This window comes from Pteropus vampyrus, unplaced genomic scaffold (genome assembly GCF_000151845.1).
Source record: "Pteropus vampyrus isolate Shadow unplaced genomic scaffold, Pvam_2.0 Scaffold17, whole genome shotgun sequence".
NCBI classification, from domain to species: Eukaryota; Metazoa; Chordata; class Mammalia; order Chiroptera; family Pteropodidae; genus Pteropus; species Pteropus vampyrus.
In genome coordinates this window covers 10,467,407-10,476,762 of record NW_011888798.1, presented here as the reverse complement: position 1 = coordinate 10,476,762, position 9,356 = coordinate 10,467,407, and the positions used below count along the sequence as shown (strand labels likewise).

Genomic DNA, 9,356 nt, shown 5'->3' with positions numbered 1-9,356 from the left:
CATTTATTGTGGCACTGTTTGTAATAGGCAAAGACTGGAACTAACCCAAAGTTCCTAAGAGGGCTGAGTGAATCAATCCCAGGGTCCACTGACAGTGAAGTACGGCGTACCTGTGGAAAGCAGTGACCGAGGTCTCCACTGCTCTGGGGGAGATGTCCAGGATATATCGAGTGACAAAAACCAAAGTGCAGAGCAGTGTGTAGAGTTTCTCCCTTATACACAAGAAGGATATGGAGGAGTGTGTGCGTATACATCAGTGTATGTGATTTTGCTTGTGTTTTCAAAAGAAATATGAAAGAAAAAGTAACAAGCTAGTAAAAGTGATTGTTACTGGAGGAAAGGTGTGCAGGGTCAGGCATAGAAAGTAGATGTCTCTTATTTTATTCAAATAAGGTACCTTATTTTGACTTTGGAACCATATAAATGTTTTACATAATTTAAAACAATTAAAGAGAGAATAGTGTTCACTAACAACTGAAAACAGATTGAAAAAAACGAAACAAGCCTAGTGATATATTCAGGTTGGTGTTAATCTCTCAAAGAAAATGATTACTTGAAGTGACTTTAAGACCATCTTTGGACCGTATATTCATAGTGGAAAATATTTATATTGTTATTTGAAACCATTGCAGGTATACTGTAGGAACCAACATTTTCAGTATATAAGAAAGGGGGAGAACTTAACCTATTTCCCATTTGCCCCGAGAATATTCACCAGCGGCACTTGGCAGCTGCAGCATTTATCCTGAGATAAATCGCAGATTACAGTCCTAACCATAATTACCCACAAAGTTTGCCATACATCTCTCATGCTTTTCAGAGGAATATATCAAAACAGGACTGATGCAATTGAAACAGCCCATTTGAACAGAAAATGAATGCCAAATTATCTGAAAAAAAGAAAAGGATTGCAAAGGGTACGACTATAGCCAGATTCTGTGGTGAACTTATGGCACTGAATTGGTGTGACAGGAAGAAGGTGACAGGGTCATCAACATTCCACAATGGTACTGTGATTGAAATAGACAACAGAAATGGAGAGAAAAAATTAAGAAGCTGTGTGTCGTTGTGGATTATAATGAGAATATAGGAGTATATAGTGGCATTGGCTGATCAGATGCTCACTTCTTATCCGACTGAGCACAAAAGGCACCAATTTCGGTATGAGAAATTCTTTTGCCACCATCTAAACATTACAGTGCTGAACTCCTACATCCTGTTCAAGAAGAATAATCCTAAGCACACAATCAACCATGTAAACTTCAGACTGAAGTTGATTGAAAGAATACTGGAAAAGCATCACAAGCCAGGGCACCAATGCCTTCGAAGTCATCCGTGCTCTGGTGATGTCACACCTCTTCGCCTGTCTAGAAGACATTATTTCCCCAAGAGCACACCACCAGCATCAAGGAAACAGAATCCAACCTGTTGCTGCAAAGTTTGCTGCTCCCACGATGACAAGGGTGACAAGATCAAGAGAGAAATGTGATATTTTTGTGTAGAATGTGATATTCCACTTTGTGGTCCATGCTTTGAAATTTACCACATGAAAAAAAAAATGATTAAATAGTGATCATCATATACATTTCTGTAACATTAGGGTTAGAGACAAGTTCTATTTAGAAATAACTCCAAGGACAGTTTTTATATTTTATTTTCACATTGAAAACCAGTCAGATTTGCTTCAGCCTCAAAGAGTGTGTTTATATAAAATTAAATTAATGCTGGCAACAAGCTGCACTTTTTCTTTCTAAATGGGAAATGGATTATTAAAGAATTCAAGTAGTGACTGTATTTAACATTCAACTTGAATAGGAAATATCCATGTGAACTTATTTTTTTTTCTCTTTAAAAAGACATTTTCCAGTTCTGTACTTTGAAAAGGACCAGAAGTAGAGGCAACTCACTCGTAAGGAGTAATTTTAGCACTAAAACTGGGATTCCCCAAATACCTTTCCCACTAAAAGGAACCTCCTGCTCAGATAAGTAGCTGATTCCAGGTCAAAGGCAGGAAACGTGCAAGATGGGACATCTTGTCATGCCAGAAAGCAAGGAAGGTAAGGCAGACCAGTGGCGTGGAGTCAGAAGGACACATAGGAGTCAACAATGGCATAGTTAGAGCATCAAAAAGAATAAGGACTGCATGAAATCAAACCAGTTACAAATAACTTGTGGATTCGTCAGAATCCATGATACTTCAAATAAGAAAAACCCACAAAATCAATTGATCACCTTTGCAAGTTGCTAGGATACCACTTCATTACTCTGAAAAATAAAGGGAATGAATCCAGCTTTGATCCTGATTTTCTAAGACAAATTATGTTTTATGACAATCAGATAATTGATAAAAGTTGCTAATCATGGAGAAATCACAGCTAATAAATGCAAAAGGATCGAGGAATTAGAAAACCAGTGTCGTATAATTCCTAATGAGATAATGGAGCAAGGTCGAGATCCTCAATGGTTGCTAAATCCATCAAGTATCAGGTTGATGGGAAAATCCTTCATTGATGAGGCTGCCTTGCATGGAGAAAATAGAGAAATGAAGCAGTTTGAGACCCTTTATCATGGTGAGAGATATCAGTTGGAGAATTTGCAGCGGAAACCAGTGACTCTTGCTCCTCGCTTCCCAGAGGCTACCCACAGAGGGGCCCTTCCTTCCCACATGACAAAGGGGTGGGGCCCAGCCCAACCCAGTCCTGTCTTTTCCCACAGAATCGTCCATTTCCTCGCCCTTTGGGAAAATGTGGCTAATCTAGTGGTCTAAAGTGCATGACCATGTCTTTCAGTATAGAAAGTGTCAGAAGTTATAGTTTGTTCTTGTTAATTTTGAAAAAATGAAACAAATTTACTTGTACTTAATATATGGGCTGATAGTAATCATTATCTAATTGATATATAAGTATGCATGTGTATTGCGAGTATGCTTAGATTGTCTTCACTGATGGGTGAAAAGTTTGAAGACCACGGAAACTGTTGTGGAATCAAGTCATCTTCAAGTACAGCGGTCTGTCTTTGAGATTTAGCAGTGTTCTGGCATTTGTGGAGTGCGGAGAGGGCACCAATGGTGAAGCATTTTTAGGAGCCATGAAATAAGATGCTCTTGACCAGCACATACTTGCTAGCAAATGTTTGGAGTACACTTCTCACTTTAAGTAAGCTTTTCTTTCTTCTCTAACTCATTTTCCTCACTAAGTTGGCGGGGTTTCTACAAGTTGAAAAGCATGGATTTTCTTTATTGTTTTGCCCCAAATCTCAGAATTTCACTGGAACTATCATCTTTGTGTATACCGTCTGCAGTAGAGCAATTTCATGCATAGCGGTAGCACAGACTTTTTCTGATACCTTTTGAAGCAGCTTCTACAGGGAACAACTGAGTGGTCAGAAGATACTAAATCTGTGTGACTAGATGTAATCAGTGATGGTTTTTTTCCAAGAATTTGGAAGTTCAGTTGTTCCTTTCTCATGGAAGGCCCCTCATTCCTGCTTTCACTTCTTGTCCACACTCTAGCCTGGCCTCTGAGCTAGGCACTAAGGCCTTCTTCCTGCCACCAGAGCCAGCTCTTGAAAGCTCAGCTGAGACCAAGCTATTCCTTCTCAAAGACTGCAGGGCCTTCTCTTTGCCTGTGGTGTTAGGTCCAAAGTTCATAGCAAAGTATTTAAGACCTTCGGGTCTTGGGCCCTCCTGCCCTTCGCTCCCCATACCTCATCCCTCCCCAGGTCCTGGCTCCAGCCTCACCAGACAGCCTGCCTCCTTCACATCAACCTGGTAGCAAATTTTTTTTTCTTTAAAACTCTATTTAAATAACTTCATCTTCCAATGAAATGTAAAAAGAAATATCATCCTTTTACAAGAATAAGGAAAGCCTCCCCCACTGAAAAGTCTTCCATATCCTAATGTAAGCATTATTATCTTTTACATGCATACATTTTATTTTATTAGTTTCAAGTATACAGTACATTAGTTAGACATTTATATAGTTTATAAAACGATCCCCTAATTGCTCTTTCTCTCCTCTGATTCTCCACCTTGCAAACATTTTTGCATAGATTTAACACACATACTAAAATTTTGTATCTCCTTTTCTTCCGTTTAATATATCATAACTTTTCCAAGGTTCTTGTAAACCCATGGTTTCCAAATCTGTTTTGTAGTCCATTAAGTGACTAGCTCCTAATTTGTATTTATTTGGGGATATTTTTGTGATTTCTTGTTGAGAATTAATTGTTGCTTTTTCTGAGCTTACCAGGGGCTTGGCATGGCCCTGTATTTAGGCATCATTTCAGTTGGTGGCCTTAAGTCTGCTGTGCATCCTACTTTTATTCCCGAAGGTAGTATTTTTTTTCTCAGTCTCAAATAAGGTGTGTTATACTTCAAAATCAAAGAAATCTGCCCACAACAGAAAAATAAAATAAACAAGGCATTTACCTATACCATTTAGAAGAGAAAATAAAATCCTAAGGTGATGATTTGCACCTCGAGTTATCTAGTATTTCAATAGTTCTGATTATCTACCTGCATGACACACTCTCACAATATATCTGGCTTATGTAAGAACATTGGCAGTAGTAAGATATCTTTATCTAATGGAGTTTTCCCCTCTCTTTCCCTGGAGACTGCTTCAAAGTAGCAATAGCAGAGATTATCAGATTCCTTATTCCTGGTTTCAGTCAAGTTTCATTTCAGACTTATACAGTTGAAAACTTCGAACAGTGTTTAGTAGTCTGTCTCCTAACCAGCTCACTATTCATATCACTATCATAGAACATTTCCTTATTCTCTAGGCCAAGTCTGGTTGTAGGGGTTTATTTTTATTAACTAATTTTTTGAGTACCTGCACTGTTTCAGCTATCATTTCCAGTATGAAAACAAGAAGGAATTTGCCTGTTGGGTGCTCACAATCTGTAGTTACAGCCAAGGCTGTGTAATATTCAGTGTTTCTTGGTACATGTGGAAATTTGGATCACAAAAGACAGGGAGAAATAATGAAGTTGAGTGAAGAACAGATTGGGGATTGGGGATTTCACCTCTAATCTGTCTTTTTAAACGCCCCCCTCCCCAAATCTCCCTAAAGTGTTCCTTAACAAGGGCTAAAGAAGTGACTAAGCCTGAGTTTATTTGTTCATTGTGAGACTTAGGTTGGAATATTTTTTGGTTGTTTATTTTGTCATATATGTCTCCTGACCATCTACTGTGTGCCAGGCCCTGTGGAATGCCAAAGTGTCTGCTCTCCAGAATCTTACTTCTTTATGTGACAGGAGGCATGTAAACAAAAATAAGGCTTTATCATACTTCCACGTTAGAAATTACAGACCCAGTTAATAGGGCAGAGGGGACCTCAACATAGAAGCAAAGCATATTCTGTGTTTTCTATCACTCACTTCTGTCAGGGGGATGTCGTAAAGTGTTGGTTCACAGTAGGGTAACCAATTCATCCCGGTTTTCAAGTTGAATGGCCTACATCATGGGAACACCCTCTTCACTGGGCAAACTGGGGTGGTTGGTCACCTCTGTTCACAGTGAGTAGACATTGTAGGCTAGAGCAGAAGGTTATGTAGAAGAGGAAGGAAGAATGAAGACCAATTACAAAAACCCATTTTGTGGGCTAAATTATTAATGGAAAGGAAAGCAGTGCAAGGAAGGGAATGCCTCACTTCGTGACCTCCATGGTAATTGCAAAATAAAGCCATCCAGTTCTCCAAATTGTGCCTCTTTAGCTAACAACACTTCTAGTGTTCTCTCTCCTTTGAGAATTCTAGGTCAAGCATTGAAAAAAGGGTTCATGACTTTGTTAAAAGGCTATACAGGTGAAGGGCTAATTGGTACCAGTTCTAGTTCATCAAATTAGGTTTAGGATTTGGTGAGAGAGGGGCCACACAAAAGCCAAATCCTTAATTACTAATCACCAGCTTTGTGCCTGTACTTGACATATGTCATCTCGTTTAGTCTCTGTTATTCAAGTTTCGTGTCAGAAGTTTAAAGTAACCTGCCCAAGACAGTGGCAAAACAGATTTGAACACAGCACTGTCACAGCCCACAGCTCATTCTATCCCCTGTGCTTATGGTTGAAAGATTGAAAGATACCTGTTGGGCCTCATCTTCTCTTTTCTCAAATGAATGCCTTTGTGCTTTGGGAGCCTTTCAGGAGGACACTAGGTCCTGAATCTGAACTCCTATCATGATTTGTGCACCATCTAGCCCCTGCTGGCCTCTCTAGGGTTGCCTTGCCTCCTTTTGGCTTTTAGGTGTCTCCCAGGTGCCAAGTTCTGTGTGACTTCCAGGCCATTTCATGTGCTGTTCCCTTGTCTGGGAGCCCCTGTCCTTCACCCCCCACCGCCCTGCTCATCCTTCAGGGAGCTGTTGTGTCCCCAGGTAAGTCTTCTCTCCTTGAACCAGGCTCCCCTGCTCTGTGGCTCTCACAGCACCTATGTTCCAGACCAGAGCCCACTTGGTGAGCCCCACGAGCATGATCACTGCTTAGTCCTCAGTGCCTGAAGTGGTAACATCATTGGTTATAAATATCTGTTGAATTAATGAATAAAGAACAAATAGACCCAACTACAAAATGGAGTTAATTAAAATGTAAGTCAGATCATGACGCTCCTGTGCTCACAATGCGGTGGTATATTGGAAAGACAAGTCATCTCAGTGGCCTCAAGACCTGGCGTGGTCTAACTCAACAACTTGTCTGGACTCATCTCTTACATGTCTTCTTGCTCACTGCTTCCTAGCCTCCTAGCTGTTTCTTGGATGGGCCAGGCACACGCCTATCCTAGGACCTTTGCATGGATTATTCCGTCTTCCAGAACATTCTTAATTGTCCGTTAGAGTTCCATATCTTGTTTTGCAGGTCTTTAACCCAAATGTCACTTCAGCGAGATTAACTCTGACCCCCCACCCCCCATTTTAAATGCTTTATTTTCCTCCATACCTGTATTACCAGGCAGCATTTATGCTTCACTTACTTTTGTTTATTTTTTTTCCTCCCCTGGAATCTGAGGCATATATTAGTATAGTAGGGATTCTGTCTGTTTTGTTCTTTGCTGAAACTCAACACCTTGAAGAATGCCTAGCACATAGTAGGCATTCAGAAAATATCTATCTATTAAGTTAAATTGAACAATAATGCCTATTCCGTTTTTAATCCATGCAACAATGTAGGGAAAGATAAAAGGTGTTGTACAAATTTAGGATTACAGGAGCTTTTTGAGGCCAGTGGTCTCTTGTTCTCTTTGTCTTCCCACAGAATTTATTCACATGGTTGGGTTATCAGGAGGTGTTCAAACTATACTCATCGTTGCTGTCATCGACATTCTAAGTCTGAATTTCTCCAAGGATTGGGGGCTTCTGGCCATGTTTATTTGCATGATTGGATTGTACAGTGGCTCGTAGACCAGAAGTTTTGCCCAACAAAACAAGAATTTTAGAAACAAACTAGTTCTCTTTCATGCAAATGACAAACTTCTTGGCTTCGGCTAAGGATCGCTTGCTTCCATGTACAGTTTATTTTTAGGACCTGACAAGTAAAGGGAGCTATTTGTGATTTAAACTGCCTTTTTTGGCCTTTAACTTGGATCAGGAGACTCTACGCTTCTATGTAGACCAGTGGGTAATAGGATCAGCCTTGGCAATTTCTTCTTCAGTCTGAGTCTCAGCCTTCAGAAGTGATATTCTTCTAAGAAGTCCTTTCCTCCCAAATTGTTTTTCGACACTTGAAAAATTTATTCTGATGTGCCTTCTGTCAACGGTTCAGGCACTTATCTTTTCAACTCAACTCTTTACAGTAGTTTCTCTATCCTACATCTCAGCCTCCTTTCTCTCTAAGAGCCTAGTACCACCACCATTTGAAAAACATCCAAAGCATAACATCACTATCTGTGTACAGTTTTTAAAACAAGATAACTTCTTGTGTGTGTAACTTTATTTTTCAATAAAATTTTTTCTGTCATGTCAGTTTCATTATTATGGGAATCCGAATTAGTGATGTATGTGATGGCAGCCAATATTCTTCCTCGTTTTAACAAAATTTCTCAAATATACAAAAAAGGTGAAAGAAATGTACGGTAGAAACCTACAACTTACACTCTGCAACTAACAGTTTGCCTTATTTATTCTATGACATATCAATCCATGTCTGTCTTCTCTCCAGCCATCAATCCACCATTTTATGCACTTAATCTGTAGATGTTTTAGCATGAAGTCATCAACTAGAGTTCAATATTGGTCAACAAACTGTGTTTATTTCTTTTTTATCTATAACATTGAATATTTATGTACTACCTGTCTCCTCAGCCTAATATAAGCTCAATGAAGGGAGCTTCATGCATGCTTGTTCAGTTCACTGGTATATCCTTAACTGGTGAGTTGTTGCCTGGCTCTTAGTAAGAGCTCAGTAATTGTGCTGATGTTGAATGAATGATGGTACTTAATTTTTTTTTTTCAATTGCAGTCGATATACAGAGTTACATCAGTGATTAGACATTTATATAACCTGCAAAGTGATCACCCTATTAAAACTAGTACTCATCTTACATACAGAGTTATTACAATACTACATATTCCCCATGCAATATTCTATATCTCCATGACTATCTGGTAACGACCAATTTGTACCTTTTAATTTCCTTCCTCCTTTACCCATCTCCTTAACCCTCCCATCCCATCCAACAACTATCAAAATGCTCTCTGTACCTATGAACTTGCTGTTTTGTTTGTTCATTTTTCCTATTCTCTAGATTCCACATGTAACTGAAATCACATATTTGTCTTGCTCTGTCTGACTTACTCCATTCAGCACAGTACCCTCTCAGTCCATCCATGTTGCCACAGATGGCAATATTTCATTATTTTTTATGGCTAAGTGATATTCCATTGTATATATGTATCACTTCGACTTTATCCATTCATCCATTGATGGACACACAGGTATCCTGCATATCTTGACTATTGTAAATAATGCTGTAATGAACACACATGAATGCACATGTCCCTTCAAAGTAGTGTTTTGGGTTTCTTCAGATAAATAGGAGTGGGATTACTGGGTCCTACTTTGTCTCTTGTTATAGCCTTTGTTTTAAAGTCTATTTTGTCTGTTGTAAGTATTGCTGCCCAGTGCTTTTTTTTTTTTTTTTCATTTCCCTTTTTATGAAATATTTTTCCCTTCCCTTTACTTTGAGTCTATGTGTGTCTTTTGATCTGAACTGAGTCTCTTATAGGCAGCATAGGTGAGGGTTTTGTTTTCTTATTCATTCAGCCATCCTATGTCTTTTGATTGAGGCATTTAAACCATTTACATTTAAAGTAATTGTTGGATATGTAGTTATTACCATTTTAATATTTATCTTTTTTTTTTTTT

The 9,356-nt window shown here is 39.0% G+C and overlaps 1 protein-coding gene across 7 annotated transcripts in view; it reads left to right on the top strand.

The window, feature by feature from the left end:
* MGAT5 (mannosyl (alpha-1,6-)-glycoprotein beta-1,6-N-acetyl-glucosaminyltransferase) overlaps positions 1 to 9,356 on the top strand; it is a 301,985-nt gene that overhangs the window by 240,316 nt on the left and 52,313 nt on the right. The gene's annotated exons all lie outside the window — the stretch shown is intronic.